The 20862-nt window shown below is 45.5% G+C and overlaps 1 pseudogene; it reads right to left on the reverse strand.

Annotated features, from left to right (window-relative positions):
* Positions 1-6490: 6490 nt before the first annotated feature.
* Positions 6491-6559, reverse strand: LOC136161968 (U4 spliceosomal RNA; annotated as a pseudogene).
* Between the last annotated feature and the right edge of the window lie 14303 nt (positions 6560-20862).

A 20862-nucleotide genomic window follows, 5' to 3' on the forward strand; every position in this document is an offset into this window, starting at 1 on the left:
TTGTTTTTGTTGTGCCACACAGCTTCTGGGATCTTAGTTCCCCAACCAGGGATCGGCAAACCTGCTCTGGCAGGGAGAATGCCAAGTCCTAATCAGTGGACTGCCAGGGAATTCCCTAAAGTATAATTTTAGAATCTGATTATTTCTCCTTTCATTTCAATTTGTTTTTTCACTTATTTTTATTCTCTGTTGCTAGGTGCCTACACATTTAGATTGTTTCATCTTCTGGGTGAATTTTATCATCATATATTCTGAAGATAGATGTATATACCTTAACATGGAATGATCTAAACAGTGTTTTTCTGAGAAAATAAAGAGCAAATATAATGATTCTATTTATGTAAATTTTATCTGTTTATCATCATCACTCCATCATCTATCCATTATCTATCTATCTACCCATCTATCAATCATTTGTCTATTCTACTAATCTATCCAACTAGTACCTACTTTCAACCCTGAGAATAGCTAGGGATTTGGAAAAATGTTATCCAAATGTTGATGGTGTTTATACTGAGTGATCTAACTTGGGGGAATTTTAATTTTTTTCCTATGCTTTTCTACAGTGTGGACATTTCCTAGAAGTATCTTTATTAAAAAAAAAAAAAACATTTTAGAAGGGGACTGCCCTAAGTGAAATCCATAGTGAAGAACAGGGAAACAAAAGTACTAGAAAGTGAAAACAAGCAGTTTACAGACTCACATGGAAATTGATCTTTATATTCTCTTTCAACTCCTCAAAAATTTTTACACATATTTTGAGATATATTTTTACATCCAAAATATGTTTTTATATCCTACTCAAGTTCAAGAAAATAGCAGTTTCATTTTTTTTTTTTCCACCATGCTGCATTCCCTGGCTAGCTACTGATTCCGTATTTCACAATTGGAAAGTTTTCATTCTCTTGAGATTAATATTTATCAGTTGAAGATTACATCTGATTTGTTTTCCTGTTGCTGAAGTGTTAAAATTTTAAAAATTGTAGTAAAATATACATAACATAAAGCATATCATTTTAGCTACTTTTATGCACTCAGCTGAGTGACATCAAGTGCATTTACGTTGTTGTACAACCATCACTGCCATCTACCTCAACTTTCTCATCTTCCTGAACTGAAACGCTCGCCGTTAAACACCGACTCCCCTTACTTCCTCCCCCAGCCCCTGCTTTCTGCCCCTGTACATTTGCCTGTTGATTATACCTCATGTAAGCAAAACCACACAGTATTTGCCCTGTGTCTGGTTCCTTTCATTTAGCACAGTGTCCTTGTGGCTCATCCGTGAGGTGGTGTGTATCAGCATTCCCTTCCTTCTTAAGACAATAATAGTTGTATGGACAGACTGCATCTGTTTATTCCTTTGTCCATCAGTGAACATTTGGGTTGTTTCAGCCTTTTGCTTACTAGGGATCTTGCTGCTAGGAATATATGTGTACAGATCAGGTCATCAGTGGACCACTGGGGGAAGGAGAGGGTCTAGAGAATTCCAGCATTCCCCTTCTAATTCTAAGCCGAGGATAGACTCAGGCTAATGCATCCAAAGTTAGCCCATATGAGATGCCAGCAGGTTAAAACCCTTGATAAAAATTAAAATATACAAAGGCTCAAGGGCAGAGCCATAATTTCATAAACAAAGAATTTCAGTTCATCTCCAATGTAAATAATAATCAGCTTGTGGAGCTCTTGGGGCTTGAGTTGGGTGTTTGTCTTTCCCGACCCACAGTCACCCCGGCATGGTCGTGTGACTCAGAAGGAAGCACAGTCTCCCGGGTCATGCTCAGCCTATCCCGGGATGTGCAGGAAGGACCCTAGTTCCTTGCTGGAGCCACAGTCCATGTGAGCAAGGTCAGCATCTTTGAAGCAAGATTTTTTGAGAAGTAACCAAGAGTATCACATGTTATTAGCAAAAACAAGTCTACAGCGAATTTCAAAACATGACCTTGGAGATCCCCCTACCAATAGCATCCCACCTCCCTCGATCTCCACCCCAAGGACAGTCCCAGGAGGCCTCCTGGGAGGCGGCATGCCTGGCAGATCTTTGAGTCCTTGATGATAGGCATGGCAATTACAATAACAGCTTTTCTAAGAAAGAAATTTGGAACTCAACATCCTTGACACAATGATCACTGAATTGTAAGTGGCTCAACATTTGCTATGAAGGAGTGCAAATTGAATATGAATTGAAATGGGATACTAGCAGCATAAAATATTGCTAAGATCAATGGATAGACTGAAAACAGATAAACAGTGAGTGATCATGAGGGACTGGGCCACCTCCGTAAGCCACCACTTCCTAAAGTAACCCTCAGTTTCTCCTGGTGTCAAGGGTGACCCTGGCCCCTAATCTCCTGAGGGGCTGGCCTTCAGGGAGGTGGAGGGATTGTGTCCTGCTGGGCCCATTCTTTTCCCAGACTGTGTCCATAGCGGGACAAGCCCAATGGGCCAGCTCCTCTGCAGCCTTGTTTTGGGTAATTGAAAGGATATTGGGTGGAACTTACATCAAAATAACCAACACATTTACCCATATATTAGTAATTGAAATGCTAGGGTTTATGAAAGGCATTGATAAAGATGGATTATAACCTCTCTTTTTCTTTCTTTTGCACAATTGAAATGTGGTTGACTTGGGCTTCCCTGGTGGGTCAGGTGGTAAAGAATCTGCCTGCAGTGCATAAGACCCAGTTTGATCCCTGGTTCGGGAAGATCCCTTGGAGAAGGAAATGGCCACCCACCCCAGTATTCTTGCCTGGAGAACTCCATGAACAGAGGAATCTAGGTGGCTACTGTCCATGGGGTTGCAAAGAGTTGGACAAGACTGAGCAACTAACACACACACAATGGTTGATTTACTGAGCTGTGTTAGTTTCTGCTGTAGAGCAAAGTGATTCAGTTATATGTGTACATTCTTTCCATTTTCTTTTCCATTCTGGTTTATGACAAGACGTTGAATATAGTTCCCTGTGCTCTATAGTAGGAGCTTGTTGTTTATCCATCCTAAATATCAATACAATAGTTTGTATTTGCTAGTCCCAAACTACTAGTCCTTCTGTCTCCTACCTCCCTCCCCTTTGAAAACCACAAGTCTGTTCTCTTATGTCTGAGTCTGTTTCTGTTTTGTAGATAGGCTTGTTTATGCCATATTTTAGATTCCACATAAAAGTGATATCAGATGATATTTGTCTTTCTGTCTTACTTCACACAGCATGATAATTTCTAGTTGCATCCATGCTGCAAATGGCATTATTTCATTCTTTTTTTTATTGCTAAGTAGTAGTCCATTGTATATATGCACTACATCTTCATTATCTATTCATCTGGCAATGGACATTTAATAACCTTTCTTACCTTTTGTTTTTAATTAAAAATTGTTTTTTTGGCTGTGCTGCTCAGCTTGTGGGATCCTAGTTCCCTGACTAAGGATCAAATTCGTGCCCTTGGCAGTGAAAATGTGGAGTCCTAATCACTAGATCACCAGGGAATTCCCTAGCATTTTTTTTTCCTATAACATGTCTTTGGATATCATTAGAAAAGGAGATCAAGAACCCCCAAATTTCCCTAATGACTGCTTCATCTCTCATTTCTAAGATCTATTTCCTTGGGCTTATCAGAGTGAGTTCTTAGAGCAAAATTTGAAGGGTGGTGAAAGTTCTCGCCTGACCCCAAAATCCTTCCCTAAGCTGATCTGCTTGTGGCTTTGTCCCCATCTGCAGCCATTTGTTTGATTTAAGGCACGAGCAGCCTCTGTTGAGAATGCAGGCCTTTGCAGTCACTTGAGAGGGTAATCTGCCAACCTGGGAGAGAGTGGGATTTGGACTCTGGCGAACCTGGTTCCCATCTCTGGTTCACTCCCTCACCCTCTGATGTTGATCAACTTATGCTGTAAAGTCTCAGTTTTCTCCTCTGGACCACTGGGTAGCACCCACCTCACAGGGGAGCTGGGAAGATAACAGGAGATAATACCTAGATCAGCTCTGTCCAGTGGAAATATGAGGTGACCCATAGGCCTAATTTAACATTTTCTAGAAGACACATTTAAAAACTAAAAAGAAATAGGTAAAATCAATGCTAATATAACATCAAGGCTGTATATTACCACCCTGCTTATTTAGCTTATATCCAGAGTACATGATGTGAAACACTAGGTTGGATAATTCACAAGCTGGAATCAAGATTGCTGAGAGAAATATCAACAATCTTGAATATGCAGATGATACTACCCTAATGGCAGAAAGTAAAGAGGAACTAAAGTGCCTCTTGATGAAGGTGAAAGAGGAGAATGAAAAAGCAGGCTTAAAACTCAACATTAAAAAAGCTATGGCATACAGTTCCATCACTTCATGGCATAAGCTGAGGGAAAAATGGAAACAGTGGCAGATTTTATTTTCTTGGGCTCTGAAATCACTGGATGGTGACTGCAGCTGTGAAATTAAAAGATGCTTGCTCCTTTGAAGAGAAGCTCTGACAAACCTATACAGAGTTTTAAAAAGCAGACACTTCACTTTGCCAACAAAGGTCCATATAGTCAAAGCTATGGTTTTTCCAGAGTCATGTATGGATGTTAGAGTTGGACCATAAAGAAGGCTGAGTGCCAAAGAACTGATGCTTTCAAACTGGCGTGCTGGAGAAGACTCTGGAGAGTCCTTGGACAGCAAGGAGATCAAACCAGTCAATCTGAAAGGAAGTCATCCCTGAACATTCATTGGAAAAACTGATGCTGAAACTGAAGCTCCAATACTTTGGCCACCTGATGCAAAGAACTGACTCATTTGAAAAGACCCTGATGCTGGGAAAGATTGAAGACAGGAGGAGAAGGGGAACAACAGAGGATGAAATGGCTGGATGGCATCATTGATTCAGTGGACATAAGTTTGAGCAAGCTCCGGGAAATAGTGAAGGCCAGGGAAGCCTGGCATGCTGCAGTTCATGAGGTTGCAAACAGTTGGACATGATTTATTGACTAAACAACAGCAACATTAATGATATAGATTCATTTATCCCAGTAGAGTCATAGTATTATCAATTCAACATGTAATCAGTATAAAAGGTGTTAAAGAGATAGTTTACATTCTTTTTTCTTATACTGAGTCTCCAAAATCTGGTGTATTGTATACCAGTCATGTTTCAAATATGTGCTGTCCACATGTGGCTGGTGGCTGCCCTGTTGGATGGAGAAGGAGTAGACGGGACCATCAGTAACAGGTGCCGTGTGGACTCCTTGCTGCATCCTTCCTATGTGAATTGAGCTGTTCTAGCTGGTAAAGCAGCTGGCATGCTCCTGATGGAATGTTACTTGTGTCTGTTTCCTACTGCTGGATAACAAGTTGCCACAAACTTAGTCACTTTCAACAACACCCATTTGGCATCTTGATTCTGTAGGTCAGAAGCTCATAGGGACCCAACTGTGTTCTCTGCTGAGGGTCTCACAGGCTGTAGCCAAGGTGTCGACTGGGCTGCATTCTCATCTGGAGGCTCGGCTGGGGAAAGATCACCCAGCTTGTTGGCAGACTTTGGGTCCTTGTGGCTGTAGGACTGAGGGTCTCTGTTTTCTTGCTGGAGGTCATCCGGGATCAGTCTCTGCTCCCAGATGCCACGCACATCCCTTCTCATGCTTTCCACGGGGCCCCTTCATGCTTTGACCCTTCTACTTCCCCTTTTGCCACCAGCTGGAGAAAATTCTCTGCCTTTTAAGGGTGCATGTAATTTGATTAGGCTCACGCAGATCATCTCCCATTCGATTCACTCAAGGTCAACAGATGAGTAACCCTAATTACACCTGCTGAACTCCTTCTGCCCCATAAAATAACAAAGTCAAGATGTGGTGTCTCATCCCTTCATAATCCAGGGATCAGGATGGGAAAGCTTGCGGGCTAGTTTTGGGTTCTGTTCACCCCATTACTACAAGTGAGGCTCAGTGTGTGGCAGGCCCTCGCACTACCTGTCTGGATGTCACAGTAAGGTTTACTGGGTGTTCTGAGGCTGCGGCTCCCTGGAGGAGGGGAAGGGGAAGTGCTGCAGGGGCTGAGGCATCTGTAGTTGATGTCGTGCTGATTCTGGTGATTGTTTCTGGGAGTTCTCTCTTTTTCTCCAAGCTAACCATCTTCCCAGTGTTTGACCACAGCCGACTGGTGCTGTCTCCCTGCTGAGTCCACAGGCCAGGGGACACAGTGATCTGATGCTGACACTGTTGCTCCTTCGGGGTTTCTGAGTGCAGTGGTGATTTTAGGGCGAGAGTGTCCTGAATACTTTGAAAGCAAAACAGTATTTGTTGAGAGGTTGGTCATCACAATCCCTTTACCCACCTGGTTATGAATATTGGATCCCATTTCAGGGTAAGGAACCCTGATCCACAGCAGGCCATGCACATTTGCTCTGGGCACAGCTAGGACTTGAGCAGGTCCTGTGCTGGAGGCCACCTGGGCCCCTTGACGAGTCGACTGTGCCCCCATTCCCGGAGGTAAAGGTGTGCACTGCTCTTGTGGCTTTCACCAGGAAGTTCAATTAGCAATAATCACGCCTCGGATAAACCTCATTGGCTATGATACTGCCACTGCGCAAAGCTCACCAGGAAGTTCAATAGACAATGTTTGCCAGAAATGGTTTGTATCCCCTTATCCCTGTTCAAAGCCATTGTTTGGGGTTTCACATTGGCACTGAAACTTTGCATTGCATTTTAGTCTGAACGTCTGGGAGAGGAAGCCTCGGGATCCCGCGCTGTGTTTATGGCGGAATTCATACACAGCCGCCAGCGACAGGTGACCCGTCCCCTGGCCAAGTGGCTATTCTTAAGTGTTTCTGATACATGGAAGTCACCAGTTGTCAGGGTTCCGGGGGGTGTCTTCAGTTATCAGAGAGAGACGTGTACTTTAGTACAACTGTTTTTGTTTTGTTTTTTCCCAATCCTGTGCATTTCATCATATTCACATTTCAGAAACATTCTTGACAAGGGGCCCATTAAGCTTCACCAGGCTGCTATGGAAGCCCTACGAGTTTCCTGTGGATGCTGTAATGAATTGCTAAAAGGTGGCGGTGGAGGTAGGGGGGCTTGGGGGGCGGGTTTAAGACAACAGAAGCTGTGTTTCTTCACAGCTCTGGAGGCAGAAGTCTGAAGTCAAGGTGCTGGCTGGCTTTGAAGGGGAAGGGACTCTGTACTTTCTGCGCCTGCTCTCTGGGGGGCGCTGGCCACCCTGGTGGTCTTTGTCTTGTGGCTGCCTCACTCCCATCTCTGCCTCCCTCTGCATGTGGCTGAGTCCTGTCTTTTTATAAGGACACCCTAAATCCAGGATGACCTCACATCGAGATCCTTAATTTTATTTGCAAAGGCCCCTTTTCCAATAAGGTCACATTCCCAGGCCCTGGGGCTTAGCACGTGGCCATGTGTCTGGAGCGATCACCATTGAACTCACCAGGGTGCCCCCGGCACAAAGAAAGGCTAAGAGGCCTCCCCACTTTCCTAAAGGAGTCCCAGTTTTTCCTGACAAAAATCTCAGTTTTCTGGTTTTTGCTGCTGTAACTTGTCTGCATTCTTGTCTTGCAATTTGAAAATAACAATTCATTCCCTTTACCACCTCCCTCCACCCTAACCCCTTCGTTAAAGAGCTTCTGAACAGGATTAAGTTATGGTGAGGACTGACCTTTTTTTTTTTTAAACTCCCCAAAATTATCTAATCGGGAAAGCACTGAGTGGACATGAGTCAAAACCCCCATCCTTCCTATGGCGTGAAACTTCCTAAATGCTTTTTGGGAGGAGGAAACTCCCTCGGGGCTTCGGACAGCAGTTGGTTTCATGTAGTTCAGTCTCAAGTTCAACACCCACATTCCCTGCCACTTCTCCTGAGACACTGGCAGCCTCCATCCACTGGATCCGAGGGACTGGGAGCCTTGGTGTTTCCAGACCACTCTCACCCACCCGACTTCAGAAGCCAGCTGACTTCTCTCAGGTCCCACCTTAAGCGTCACCCCCTCGAGGCTGCCTGATCACCACCTCTGCCCCAAGGCCCCTTGTGTTTTCTCTTCTCTTTTTCCTCCATCGCTCTTTCCTGATGATATCTACACAGCAGGCAGACGGGCAACCTCAATGTCTTGGGATGACATAATTTTTAAATTTCCTCCAGTCAAAACCAGAAGAGAGAAGTGGGAAATCTTGGGTGAAAACCATGTCGCTCGACAGCTTAGGTAGAATAAAATTTTGGCGATTTTAGTTTGAATGTTCACTTATAATTTTTCTGAAATAGCACAGTAGCTAAAAATCGACCATTACACTCAGCTTGAAATGCTTCCATTCGCAGACCCACGACTGCTGTTTTATGCTGGTTTCTCTTCATTTCTTTTTTTTGAGTTAGATTCCACACGCCATAAAAATGCACCATTTCAAAGTGTGCAGTTCAGTGGATTTTAGGACATTCACAAGGTGGACCCGAGTGGTGTTGGGACGCTTCTGCAGAGGCAGATAGTTGTAAACTTTTTATGAATATGGGATTTGCGTAGTGTTTATTAAGGGACACAGAATTAAAATCACATCTAAAAAATTGAGGATATGAAAAATTAATGTTTTCTGCACTGAGTGTGTTGTGTTTGGGACAAGACAAGGGTGGGAGGAGGGAGTCCAGGAAGGAGAACTGCCACTCTGGAAACCCCCAGGGTCATGGTCAGGGAGACCCACCACCCACAGAAAACTCTTCTCAGTGACACAAGGCGCCCTTTCAATCTATCGACAACCTGAAGTGAAGACGCCCCTGGAGACTCCCTGTGATCTGTCGTGGGGACCTTCCTAAGGGACTCCTCGCCCATGTCCAGACCCGCTCAGGAGTCCACCCAGCGCCACCCCCGACCCCTCCCGGTGCGCCCCTTACTCTCCAAGCTGTAACCTGGACACCACCCGTGGGGACACACCTGCCCCCTGGCACACTCAGCGTGTTCGTGACGACACTGCTCTTACACGCAGGAGGCACCGTTGGTTCCAAGAATGAAACTGGGCTTTCTACCCCTTGTCACTTCACCCCCACCCCAGGGGTCCCTGGCACGAATCTCTCTCCTGCTTTGGTCTTCTCTTCCTCCACCTGTGAAAAGTCTTTTTCACCAAATCCTGCTTCCCCCAGGAAGCCTTTCTTGAATGTTCCGACTGGGGGTGAATTCCGTGCAGGGAGCAAGCCCCCTTCCTTCACATCGGAGAATCTGGATTTCCTCCTCGTCTGCTCCTGGTCGGTCGACTCTTGGGGCCTCACTGCCTCTTAGTTTCTGCGTGTGTTCATTGGGGCGGGATGCTGCTGGGCAGCTGTCTGCCTTCCCTGATGGTCAGGAAGCTGGGCAAGCAGCCTGGGGAGGAACTTTGTGGATGTTGTTGGTGAAATTTGGCCTTTGTTCACCCATGCTGGATGAAATCTCGGAGACAGAGTTTGGGTGAAGTAGAAATTTGCCAGGCAAAGCCGGCCACAGCAGGCAAATGCCCTCAAGACTGTGTGTCCCACCCGGAGTCAAGGAGCAGGGCGTGGTCAGCTGGTGAACACTCTTCTGATTGGCTGGTGGTGAGGTAATGGGGCGTCAGCATCACCGACGGTCTGCTTCCAACCCGTCTGACATCCAACATGCTTGTGGGCAGGTTGCAGTTGACTTCTCCCACCTGGTGGGGGTTTCAGTACCTGCTCAACAGCTCAAGGGACATGGCTCCAAATATTATCTGTCATCCTTGAGGAAGAACTCGGATCCTTAACTTTGTTTAATGGCTAAAGTGTTTTTTATCTTGCTTGACTGTTTTCCTTTCTTCCTGTATTTTCTCACTTCTCTGATTAAATTTATGCCTTGACTGAAGTTTTTCTACAGACAAAAGGCAGCGGAGGGTGCAGCGGGGGTCTGTTCTGGGAAGGCTTCATCGGGTCCTGCTGGGTGATGGTGGTCTCCACGTCACTGCAGCATTCTCTCTTTGTCTCTCTGGCCCCACGGGAGAGCCTCCGACTACATGAACACTTTGCTTTGAATTACCATGATCTGCGCACCTGGCCCATCCTCCCCAGGCAGACCCCAGATTTCCTGAGAGAGGAGACGTGGTTCTTCTTGCCCGTCCTTCCCGGTTACTCAGCATATGTTGTGTGTGTACATTTTCTAAACAGTGGCCCCAGGCCCAGAACCCGCTCCTCATCCTCTGTTTCACTGTGAGCACACGGATTCTCGCCTGCCTCTCTCTCTTGCTGTGTGATGCTCACCTTTGGATGTGTCCTTCTTCCGATTTCTGCTTTTAGTTGAAGCCCTTCTGGCTGCTGGTGGTTGCTCTCAGAACCGCTCCTACCTGAGGTCTACCTGCCGGGGCACCCGGTATCCATTGTTCTGACTGCTGAGTTCCCAACTTCCACTCTCCCTGACCCTCATCCCACCCCATCAGGACCCTGGTCTTTGGCAGCCAGATTTCTGGTCTCTCTGGACACCACCCACCACAGGGAGCTGCCTGGGGGTCTCTACATTAACACGTATGTGTTCATGGGAACATTGCAGGGTAGCAATGAATCAGTTCAGTTCAGTTGGTCAGTCGTGTCTGACTCCTTGCGACCCCATGGACTGTAGCATGCCAGGCTTCCCTGTCCATCACCATCTCCTGGAGTTTACTCAAACTCATGTCCATTGAGTAGGTGATACCATCCAACCATCTCATCCTCTGCTGCCCCTTTCTCCTCCCACCTTCAATCTTTGCCAGCATCAGGGTCTTTTCAAATGAGTCAGTTCTTCACATCAGGTGACCAAAGTATTGGAGTTTCAACTTCAGCATCAGTCCTTCCAATGAATATTCAGGACTGATTTCCTTTAGGATGGCAATGGATACCAATGCTTTTTCTCAAAAATGCTGAAGATTCGAAAGATATAGAAAAGAACAACGCAGTAATCACCCACCTCCAATTTGACTCGTCTTCATGTAACATGATACCCACACCTGCCTGTTTTTATTGCACAAACCGTAATAGATCCAGCCTAGCCTGGCTGGACACTCAGGAGCTCATCTTACTTCTTCCCTTTCAGGGGGAGCAACTCACATGAATTTAGAGGAGATTAAGTTTATTTTTGTGTATGTACCATTCCATACACAACCCATAGTTCTGTTGTGCATGCTTTCAAACTTTATATAAATGACATGATAGTGTGTATGCTTAGTCTGCAACTTGTGGTTTTGATTCAAGATTATATTTGTGAGGTTTGCCACAGGACCTGTGGGGTCGTGCTCTCCCGTATTCCCACGCCACAACTTACCTGCCCACCGCTGGACTGACATCGGCGTCCCCACGTTTCAGGGTAGCAGACTTTGCCCCAGATCCTTTTGCTGTGTCTTCTGGAGCTCCCGTGTGAGGCTCTCTCCAGGGTCTCTGTCTGCAAGTGGAATTGTTGACTTGGAGAGTGTGAGCATCTTCATCCTTTTTGGACACCCCCAGAGCTTTTTGATGAGGGGGACATCAACTTCCGTCCAGCAGCGTGTTTGAAGCTCCCTGTTTCTCTACTCTCTTGTCCATGCTTGGCACTGCTCGACTTGGAGATTTTTACTGGTGTGATGAGCGTGAAAATCTGCCTTATTGTTTCACTTGCTTTTTCCTCATTAGTGTTGCAGGTGACCATCTTTCAAGTGTTTATTGGGGTTTTCTCTTCTGTGAATTACCCATTTAGATAAGGCATATTTAAGAACAGCTTTGTGTGCATGCATGCTCAGTTGCGTGAGTTGTGTCTGACTCTTTGTGACCCCGTGGACTGTAGCCTGCATGGCTTGCTCCTCTGTCCACGGGATTATCCCGGCAAGAATATTGGAGTAGGTTGCCATTTCCTCCTCTAGGGGATCTTCCCCACCCAGGGAACTAACCCGAATCTCCTGCATTGACTAGCGGTTTCTTTACCACTGAGCCACCTAAGAACACCAAGAACAGCTTTTTTTAGGTATAATTCACATACCGTACAATTCACCCATTTAAAGTGTACAACTTGGTGGCTTTTAGTGTATTCACGGAATTGTGTAAACATCACCTCAATCAGTGTATAGCATGGGTAAAAGGAAACCCTTACCCGCGCTCCTCCAAACTCCCCTGCCAGCCACCAGTCTATTGCCTGTCTCTATAGATTTGCTCATTCTGGAGCTATCATAGAAATGGAGTCATATAGTATGTGGTCCTCTGTAGCTGATTCTTTTAGTTAGCATGATGCTTTCAAGATTCAATAATAGTCCATTGTAAGGATGTGTCACATTTTGTTTAGCAATCAGGTAATGGGTATTTGGTTTGTTTCTACTTTTTTGGTTATCACGGTTGATGGCTGCTGTGAACTTTTGTGTATAAGGTCTTGTATGGATGTACGTTTTCATTTCTAGGAGTGGAGTTGCTGGGTCACACCTAAGAGTGGAGTTGCTGAGTCACATGGTAATTCTAAACTTTACTTGTAGCTTTTGAATATTTTTCTTTTAGTTGTTGGCTTGCTTCCTCCTCATCCCCACCCCTCCACCCTGTTTGGTCGGAATTCTTACACTTTCTGGCTAAAAGTCTCTGTATTCTTTGTTGCACATATCTTCCAGGCTGTGGTCTTATTCACTTATTCTTTTTTGGTGGTGTAGAAAACCTAAATATATTTTTTATTTCCTGTATGGTTTGTACTTCTTTGTGTCTGGTCTGAAAAATCCTCTCTACTCTGAGGCTATGAAGTTATTTCTGTTTATCTTCTTCTAAGGGTTTCTATAGGTTGCCTTTTATAATTAGACCTTTAACCTGCCTGAACATTTGTTGTGCAATGTGAAAACTAATTTTCTTTTATTTCCCTATGGATAGTCAGTGTCCTTCACCATTTATTAATAAGTCTGCCTTTCTTTGGGCTTCCCTGCTGGCTCAGAGAGTAAAGAATCTACCTGCAATGTGGGAGACCCGAGTTCTATCTCTGGGTTGGGAAAATCCCCCGGAGAAGGGAATGGCAACCCATCCCAGTATTCTTGCTTGGAGAATCCCAAGGACAGAGGAGCTTGGTGGGCTCCATGGGGTTGCAAAGAGTCAGACAGGACTGAGCAACTGACACTTCATTTTCTTTTCCATCCTTCCCCAATGATTTCTAAGGCTCCCTTTATCACATGTCGAGGTATATATATAGGGAGACAGTTGCTGGATTAACCCTGTGGATTCACTAGTTTCAGGCTCTAACCTGTGTCACTATCATATCCTCTTAGTTCCAACACATTTATGATAAGACTGGACATCTGGGAGGGTAAGTCCTCCATATCGTCCTTTCAGCTTGTCTTGGCTTTTGTCTATGGTATGTATTTTCTAATCCATGAACATGGTGTAGTCTATATTCAGTCATGTTTTCTTTTGTAACATCCAGTGACAGGGTGATTTCTCGTTCATAGATGGTGCCTTCTAGCTGTGACCTCCACATAGTGGGGAGGGCAAATGGTCTGCCTTGTGTGTGGGCACTGATCCCACTCATAAGGGCTCCACCCTCTTGCCAATCACCTCCCAAAGGCACCACCTCCTAAAACCATCGCACCGGGCATTAGATTTCCACATATGGATTTTGGGAGGACACAAACATTCACACCATAGTATCGTTCAGGGAAGCTTAAGTGTAGAAACAATAATCTAACACAAGCAGCAAATGAGGAAATAACAGCATAAGAATAGTCATTGGGGAAAAGAAATCTGACTTGTGTAGCTTGAAAGAGTAGCTCTGCCTGTTCACTGTGGGGGGTTTCAGGGGTCGGAAGCAGCATCTGGAATCCTGCATCCTGGGATGAAACAGACAAATCTTAAAGAGAGTCTCTGGCTATTATTGTACAAAAGGAGGGTCCCAAACTCTTGGCGGCCCTAAGGGCAACCCAAAGAACTGGAGCTGACAGAGGAAAGAGAACTGAACGCCTCCAAGTCTTGGTGTGAACATACGTGACCCTCATGCAAACTGACCCTCATATGAATATGACTTTTATCTCGTCCTGGGAGCAGGACACGAAAGAATTGTTATTTGCACACATCTCTAGCTGGACTCGCAGGTGATGACGCATTTATTGGCATGAGTGGGTGACAGAGGTAAAGATGAAGAGGTCAGAACAAGAAAGATGTCCAGGAGGAAATGACTAACTTGTAAAGAAATTTTGACTGTTGGTGTCCTCTCCCCAGTGCCTCTCCCTCCAAGACTTCCCAGTTGTTTCGTTTTCTGGTTTGGCACAACCCTGCCTGGAGAAATGAGGAGTTTAGGTCTAAAAGAAACCAAAGCACCTGTCTAGCTCAGCCCTTTAATTTTTCAGAGGAGGAAACAGGTGTAAATTGCACACCTCTGCTTCAGCTGCACCTCCATCCCCTGAGCAGAGCAGCTTGGAAGCCTGGAAGGAACCTCAGGCTTGAAGTTTAGCGGCTTCAGCTTCCCTGAGCCTTGGTTCCCATCTGTCAAATGGGGACAGTCATACCTGTCCTGCCTCCAGGTTGTTATGAGAACCAGATGAGACAATTTGAGATCAAGTGTTTTGTAGAAGAGAAAGCAACTGCAGGTTGAAGTTGCTATAGCCAGTCTCACCCAGATCTGCACAGCTAACTAGTCCTTCCCCTTCACCTTCTCTTCTAAGTTCTGCAACACAATTCTAGGAACCAAAGTGTCTCGCTTCTTGCCTTGGCCTGGAGAGCCAGTGCCACCTTTGATCTCTTCTCTGCATCCTTCTTCTGTAGCGGGTTATGGGAACATCACAGCTGACCATGTGATGACAGTGGTCATCAGTGATGAAAGAAATCACTGCCTGGAATGAGTTTAACTGCCTCTGTTCAGGAGTTATTTACCAAAGAACCAGTAGGTGACAGAGAAGTGGAACTGGAATCACAGAATCTTAAAGTTAGAAGGGACTGGACATTGTGGGCTAAGCAGTGCACTCTCCCAAGTAACCCAGGAACACGTTCTGCAGAAATCACTCACAGGTGACCAAGCACTTGGCCTTTCATGCTTCCGGGGAGGGTGGGTCCCCACCTCTCCAGGCACTTTGTGCCATTTTTAGAAAGATGACTAAAGAACAGCTCAGTATCAGGTGGACTGAGGGAACGCAAGAGGAATTCTGCCCACCGACACACAATTGCCACAAGCCACATAAGGCTGAAAGCCACACATGGCACATAAGTTTGACGTTAAGATTGTTTACAAATAAAGACCATTACAGAATCTTCAGTCTCGCACCTTAGGAACAGCATAGGGTAGAGTTCTAGTGCACTATTTTAAAAGTTTCTTAGAATTCCCGGAATTTGTGATTCTTGTCTCAAGGTAAATCATTGTTTTTATGTTTTTTTTTTTTCCTGGGACTAAGCCAGACATTTATTGGAGATCTATTTGTTATGTGTGTGGGAGGATAACCTGGAGATGTATATGGATAAGCTCATCTGGATTATTTGGCTTCTCAGGTGAGGCTAGTGATAAAGAACTCGCCTGCCAATGCAGGAGACATAAGAGCTGTGGATTCGATCCCTGGGTCGGGAAGATCCCCTGGAGGAGGGCATGGCAACCCACATCATTATTCTTGCCTGGAGACTCCCACGGACTGAGGAACCTGATGGGCTACAGTCCATGGGGTTGCAAAGTTGGACATGACTGAGCGACTAACACTTATACACTTACCCCAAATGTACTAAGTGCCCCGTGTTACATATGCAGATTAAAATTGAAAAACACTCATATATGCTGCAAGTCAGGCTTTTCTGGTGGCTCAGCAGTAAAGAATCCGCCTATCAATGCAGGAAATGTGGATTCAATCCCTGGGTCTGGAAGATTCCATGAAGGAGGAAATGGCTACCCACTCTGGTATTCTTGCCTGTAGAATTCCATGGACAGAGGAGCCTGGAGGGCTACAGACTGTAAAAATAGCACAACAACGATTTACTCATAATGAGTTGTGCTTTAATCATGGGCTACATACAGTCTGTAGCCCACCAGGCTCCTGTCCATGGGATTGCAAAGGGTCGGACAAGACTTAGCGACTAAAACAGCGACAACAACATGCTTCGAGTCAGAATTTATATTTTTGGTAAATCTGAGAATTCCCTACAATCCAGTGGCTTGGACTCTATACTTTCACTGCCAAGGGCCTGGGTTGAATTCCTGGCTGGGGAACTAAGATTCCACAAGGTGCGAAGTACGGCCAAAAAAAAAAAAAGGTATATTTTTGGTAAACCAGTATCTCCTGGTAATAACCCTAATTTAATTGATAGATCCTGGTGGGCTACAGTCCATGGGGTTCCAGAGTCAGACACAACTGAGTGACTAAACAACAACAGATGTTTTTGAACTATGCTTTGTTGTTCAGTTGTTCAGTCACGTCCATCTCTTTGTGAGCCTGTGGACTGCAGCACGCCAGGCTTCCATGTCCTTCACCATCTCCTGGAGCGTGCTCAAACTCCTTATGCTTAATATCTTTTTACTTTGAAGAGCTGTTCTTTTCCAGGACAGTTTCAAGCTCTTTTACTAGTAATTAATGTGAATAAAATTTACATTTGTGAGGCAAAAAAGTTATCAAAGTCTTGACATAATTCTTTCTTTTTACATTACAGTTGTATATGCTTTGACCCCCCTCCCCCCTTGGAGTTTGGTTGTGAATTAGATACATAACACAGAGCAGGAATTTAATAAACATCCAATAAATGAATGCACAGTGCCTTTTAAAGTAATGAATTTCAGGATATAAACAAACATAGACTTATCTCAGATTATGCTTTCAGAGTAAAGAAATAGATCGGGGCAGTATCAGCAGCTATAAAGTGAATGTGAAAGTCATTCAGTCGTCTCCGACTCTTTGTGACCCAATGGACTATACAGTTCATGGAATTCTCCAGGCCAGAACACTGGAGTGGGTAGCCTTTCCCTTCTCCAGGGGATCTTCCCAACTTAGGGATCGAACCCAGGTCTCCCACTTTGCAGGCAGATTCTTTACCAGCTGAGCCACCAGGGAAGCCCAAAAATACTGGAGTGGGTAGCCTATCCCTTCTCCAGCGGATCTTCCCCACCCAGAAATCGAACCAGGGTCTCCTGCATTGCAGGCAAATTCTTTACCAACTGAGCTATCAGGGAAGCCCTAGCAATCATAAATTACCATAAATCCACCTTGAACAAATAAAGTGACTGATTCAGTTAAAAGAGAAACTACACCTAAGCAAGTGGGAGTAAAGGTCTTATCTTCAGAGCAGGCAAGTTTTACCAAGTTTCTGAGTATTTCACTTCCCAAGGCACTTCAGTCAGTTCCGATTCTCCACCGTGAAGAAATCCCACTTTTACTGGAGAATAACCTCTTGTATGAAAAATCGGACCATTTGTGCACATACACATATATGCATGGGCACACACGCGCGCGCGCGCACACACACACATACACACACACACACACACACACTGTATGTTTAATTGAAATCCCACTTTTACTGGAGAATAACCTCTTGTATGAAAAATCGAACCATTTGTGCACATACACATATATGCATGGGCACACGCGTGCGCGCGCGCACATACACACACACACACCCTGTATGTTTAATTGCCTGATACATGGTAGCCATTTTTCTATGTTGGATAAACTAACAAATGAATCTTTTCCTCATCTGCTGGGATAAACTGAAAGCTTTCAAGTACTCCTTGGTTTTCCTGGATGAATCATGTACCTTCTAGCACCTGGGGGCCCAGGCTGCCTATGTGTGGAATCGGGGCTCGGCTCCTGACCTAGCAAAGGCGTATCAGGAATCTTTGCTTGAGTCAATGTCTCCGTCATTTGCCCTAAAGTTGTCAGTTGCCAGTGTGTTCATGTTTTGTACAAACCACAGTCGTACGGCGGGATGAATTTCCCATGTGTGCACCTGCCCCTCCCCCCGTCCCCCGCAGAGCAACATGTGGCATGTTCCAGCCCCGGAAAGGCTCTCTGGTGGCTTATCGCAGTCAATTCCCATTCAACCCTCCTCTCCTGCCCAGAAGTGACCTGTCTGACCTCTGTCATCTTAGTTTTGCCTGTATTTGAACTTTGTAAAAAGTATTTTTTACCCTGGATTCTTGCACCCAGCATAATGTCTGTGAGTTTCATCTTTGCTGCCAAGTGTCGTGATCAATGCTTTGTTCTCTCTAATTGTTATGCAGCCTTTCTTTCGGCTTACCTGGTCTCCAGCTGATTGCTATTTGGACTTACTAGGAATAAAGCTAAAATTAAGTTCCCTGTATGTGTCTTTGTGTACCTCATGTCCTCCTTCTTCTTGGGCTTAGGATAGACATTTTCCAAAGTGACTGTACCAGTTTTCATTCCCACGAGCACTGTGTGTGCGTGCTAAGTCCTTGCAGTATTGTCCAGCTCTCTGTGACCCCCTGGACTTGGGATTCTTCAGGCAAGAATACTGGAGCAGGTTGCCATGCCCTCCTCCAGGGGATCTTCCTGACGCAGGGATCGAACCCTTGTCTCTTAGGGCTCCTGCACTGGCAGGTGCATTCTTTACCACTAGCCACCACCTGTGTAGGCAAGTTCTAATCTTTTTAATTTTAGCCATTTTGGTGGTTATGTAGTGACATCTTGTTATTTTTAATTTGCGTTTTCCTGACTAATCGTTTTGATCATATTTTCACATGCTTGGCTATTTGGTTAGTGTAGTGGCTATTCAGTCTTTCTATTTTCTTTTTTTAATTCAGGTATCACAATATCTATTGATAGACGTAAGTATATAAAATTAGAGCAAGGGTATAACTTCGTTCAGCAGACTTGATTTCAAAACTCTTACAAAAGGGACGAATTCAAATTTACCATTTGTTTTATACCCACGAAAACCACCTCAAGGACATTAAGGATCTCTCAAAACGGATCAACTTTGTGCAGTTCAATCACATGTCTTTTAAAAAGTGTAAGCGTTTGCCCAGGCTCAAAACTATGAAAACTTGGCCCATAAAAAATCCACTGGAGAGAGAAGTATACAGGCGATATACTATTCTGGTGCAACCACCAATTACAGCTGAGAATTCTTCCATAACAACCTAGTGGATAATTAAACACTGCAGCTATTCAAATATGACTGAGCAAAGTGCAATCCTGTAATAGTCACAGTCCCTATTGCGTTTTCTAAGTTAAAGCATATGCAAAGATCCATGCAGTAAACAGCTTCCGCCTGAGAATTCAGGATAGAAACTTTCTTCTTATTGATTCATAGCATTTCTTTGTATGTCTGGGTACAAGCTTTTTCTTGGAAGTATTAGTGTCTTCTCCTCCTGGCCTTGGCTTGCCTCTATCTGCATGCTGTCTTTCAATGAACACAAGCTCTTAATTATAATAAAGCCCAATCTATCTAGCTTTTCTTTTCTGGTCGGTACATTCTCTGTCCTGTTTAAGAAATCTTCCAACTCTGTTTTCTTGACTGTGGGCTTATTTCTGGGCAAACATCCTGTTTCATCTGCTCTGAATTCCCGACCTACCGGCTGCCCTGACACTGTCATACCAATATTTACCAAAGCCTCTCTTATCTGTTGCCTGATAGACCTCTCACACTTCCTGTGTCTTGGACCTGTCCGTCCAGTGTTCTTTGGTCTGCCTGTTCACAGCTCCAACACTAATGCCACCTCTCGTAGTGAACGATCATTTGTCTGATTTGGTGCCGCCCTTCTTGGAGGAAGGCTGTTGCTGCGTTGTATCACTGTGTTCTTAAGCAGGAAATTCAACTTAGAGTCAGCATGATACGTCGAAGGGGATCAATTTCATTAGAGTCATCTTTTAATGTTAGCGTCTTGTGGAAATATGCAATCAGGAAGAATTCCCCTAATTTGTGTTTCCTGTGCTGAGCTGTACTTGGAAGACAGTGGAGACAAACTGAATAAGAGGGGAAAACCTGAGACCTGTTGAGATCCGTGCGGCTGACAGAGCTGGGAGCCAGCAGGCGCTGCAGAGCTGGCGAGGGAAGGGGCTGGTGGAGGAGGGGAGGACAGCTGTGGCGGCGCTGCCAAGGGGTACATCACCTCTGGAGTGAGTGCAGCAGGTTTGCATGTCAAGTCCCCCTCAGGATTAGGAGTATGTGCAGAAGAGTCAACACAGGGGCTTTAGACACGGGGCCCCAGAAAGCCTGCTTCCAAGGTGGGCCCTCGACTGGCGTCTGGGAGCTTGGACCTGGGGAGGGTCCCCCCAACGCCCAGGAGTGGCAAGCGGCTCCCTGTCCTAAACCTGTACAGACAGCGGGGCCAGCACTGGGCTCCTGCTGTCCTCCTGCGAGCCTGGGGTGTGGGTGGGTGTCGGGCAGAGGGTGCTCAAGGGACTGGCCCCCCCAGTAAAAACCCTGGGCGCTGACTCTCTAAGGCGTCCCTGCTGGACAGCACTGCGCAGCGCCGCCTCGGCTCGCAGCTGGGGAATTTAGCGCGTCCTGTGTGACTCCACTGGAGAGGACGCTGGAGGCTGGTCCCCAGGACTTCACCACCCACCTCCTGGCCCCTGGGCTGACCTCTCGCTGTAATAGGTCAGCTGTGATGACAGCTCTGTGCTGAGTACCCACCTCCTCCCAGGAATCACTGATCCCGGATGTGTTCTTGGAGACCGCCAACTAACGCCCAGGAGCACAGAGACTATGGCTATGCTTCTGGCTCCTTTCCGGCTGCTCCCCTGAGGTCCTGCAATGAACTTACCATTGCTACTTAAGGTGCCCCTCATTTAGTGCTGTGCTAATCAGGGATACTGAACCAGAATAAGATTTTACCTTTTATCTAAAGAAGCATTCAGTGAAATGAAATAATTCACAAATGTATGCGCTAAGTCCCAAGTTACGTCAGAAAGTGGTGTCTCGTGTTTTTAAAATGAGAGTCATTGAAGGCTGAGGTAGGAAACAGATGACCTGACGTGGATCTTAAGGGCAGGGTGGCTGGCGGAACAGTGGCCCCAGAGACACCCACACCCTA

The sequence above is a fragment of the Muntiacus reevesi genome, chromosome 2 (genome assembly GCF_963930625.1).
Source record: "Muntiacus reevesi chromosome 2, mMunRee1.1, whole genome shotgun sequence".
Classification (NCBI taxonomy): Eukaryota; Metazoa; Chordata; class Mammalia; order Artiodactyla; family Cervidae; genus Muntiacus; species Muntiacus reevesi.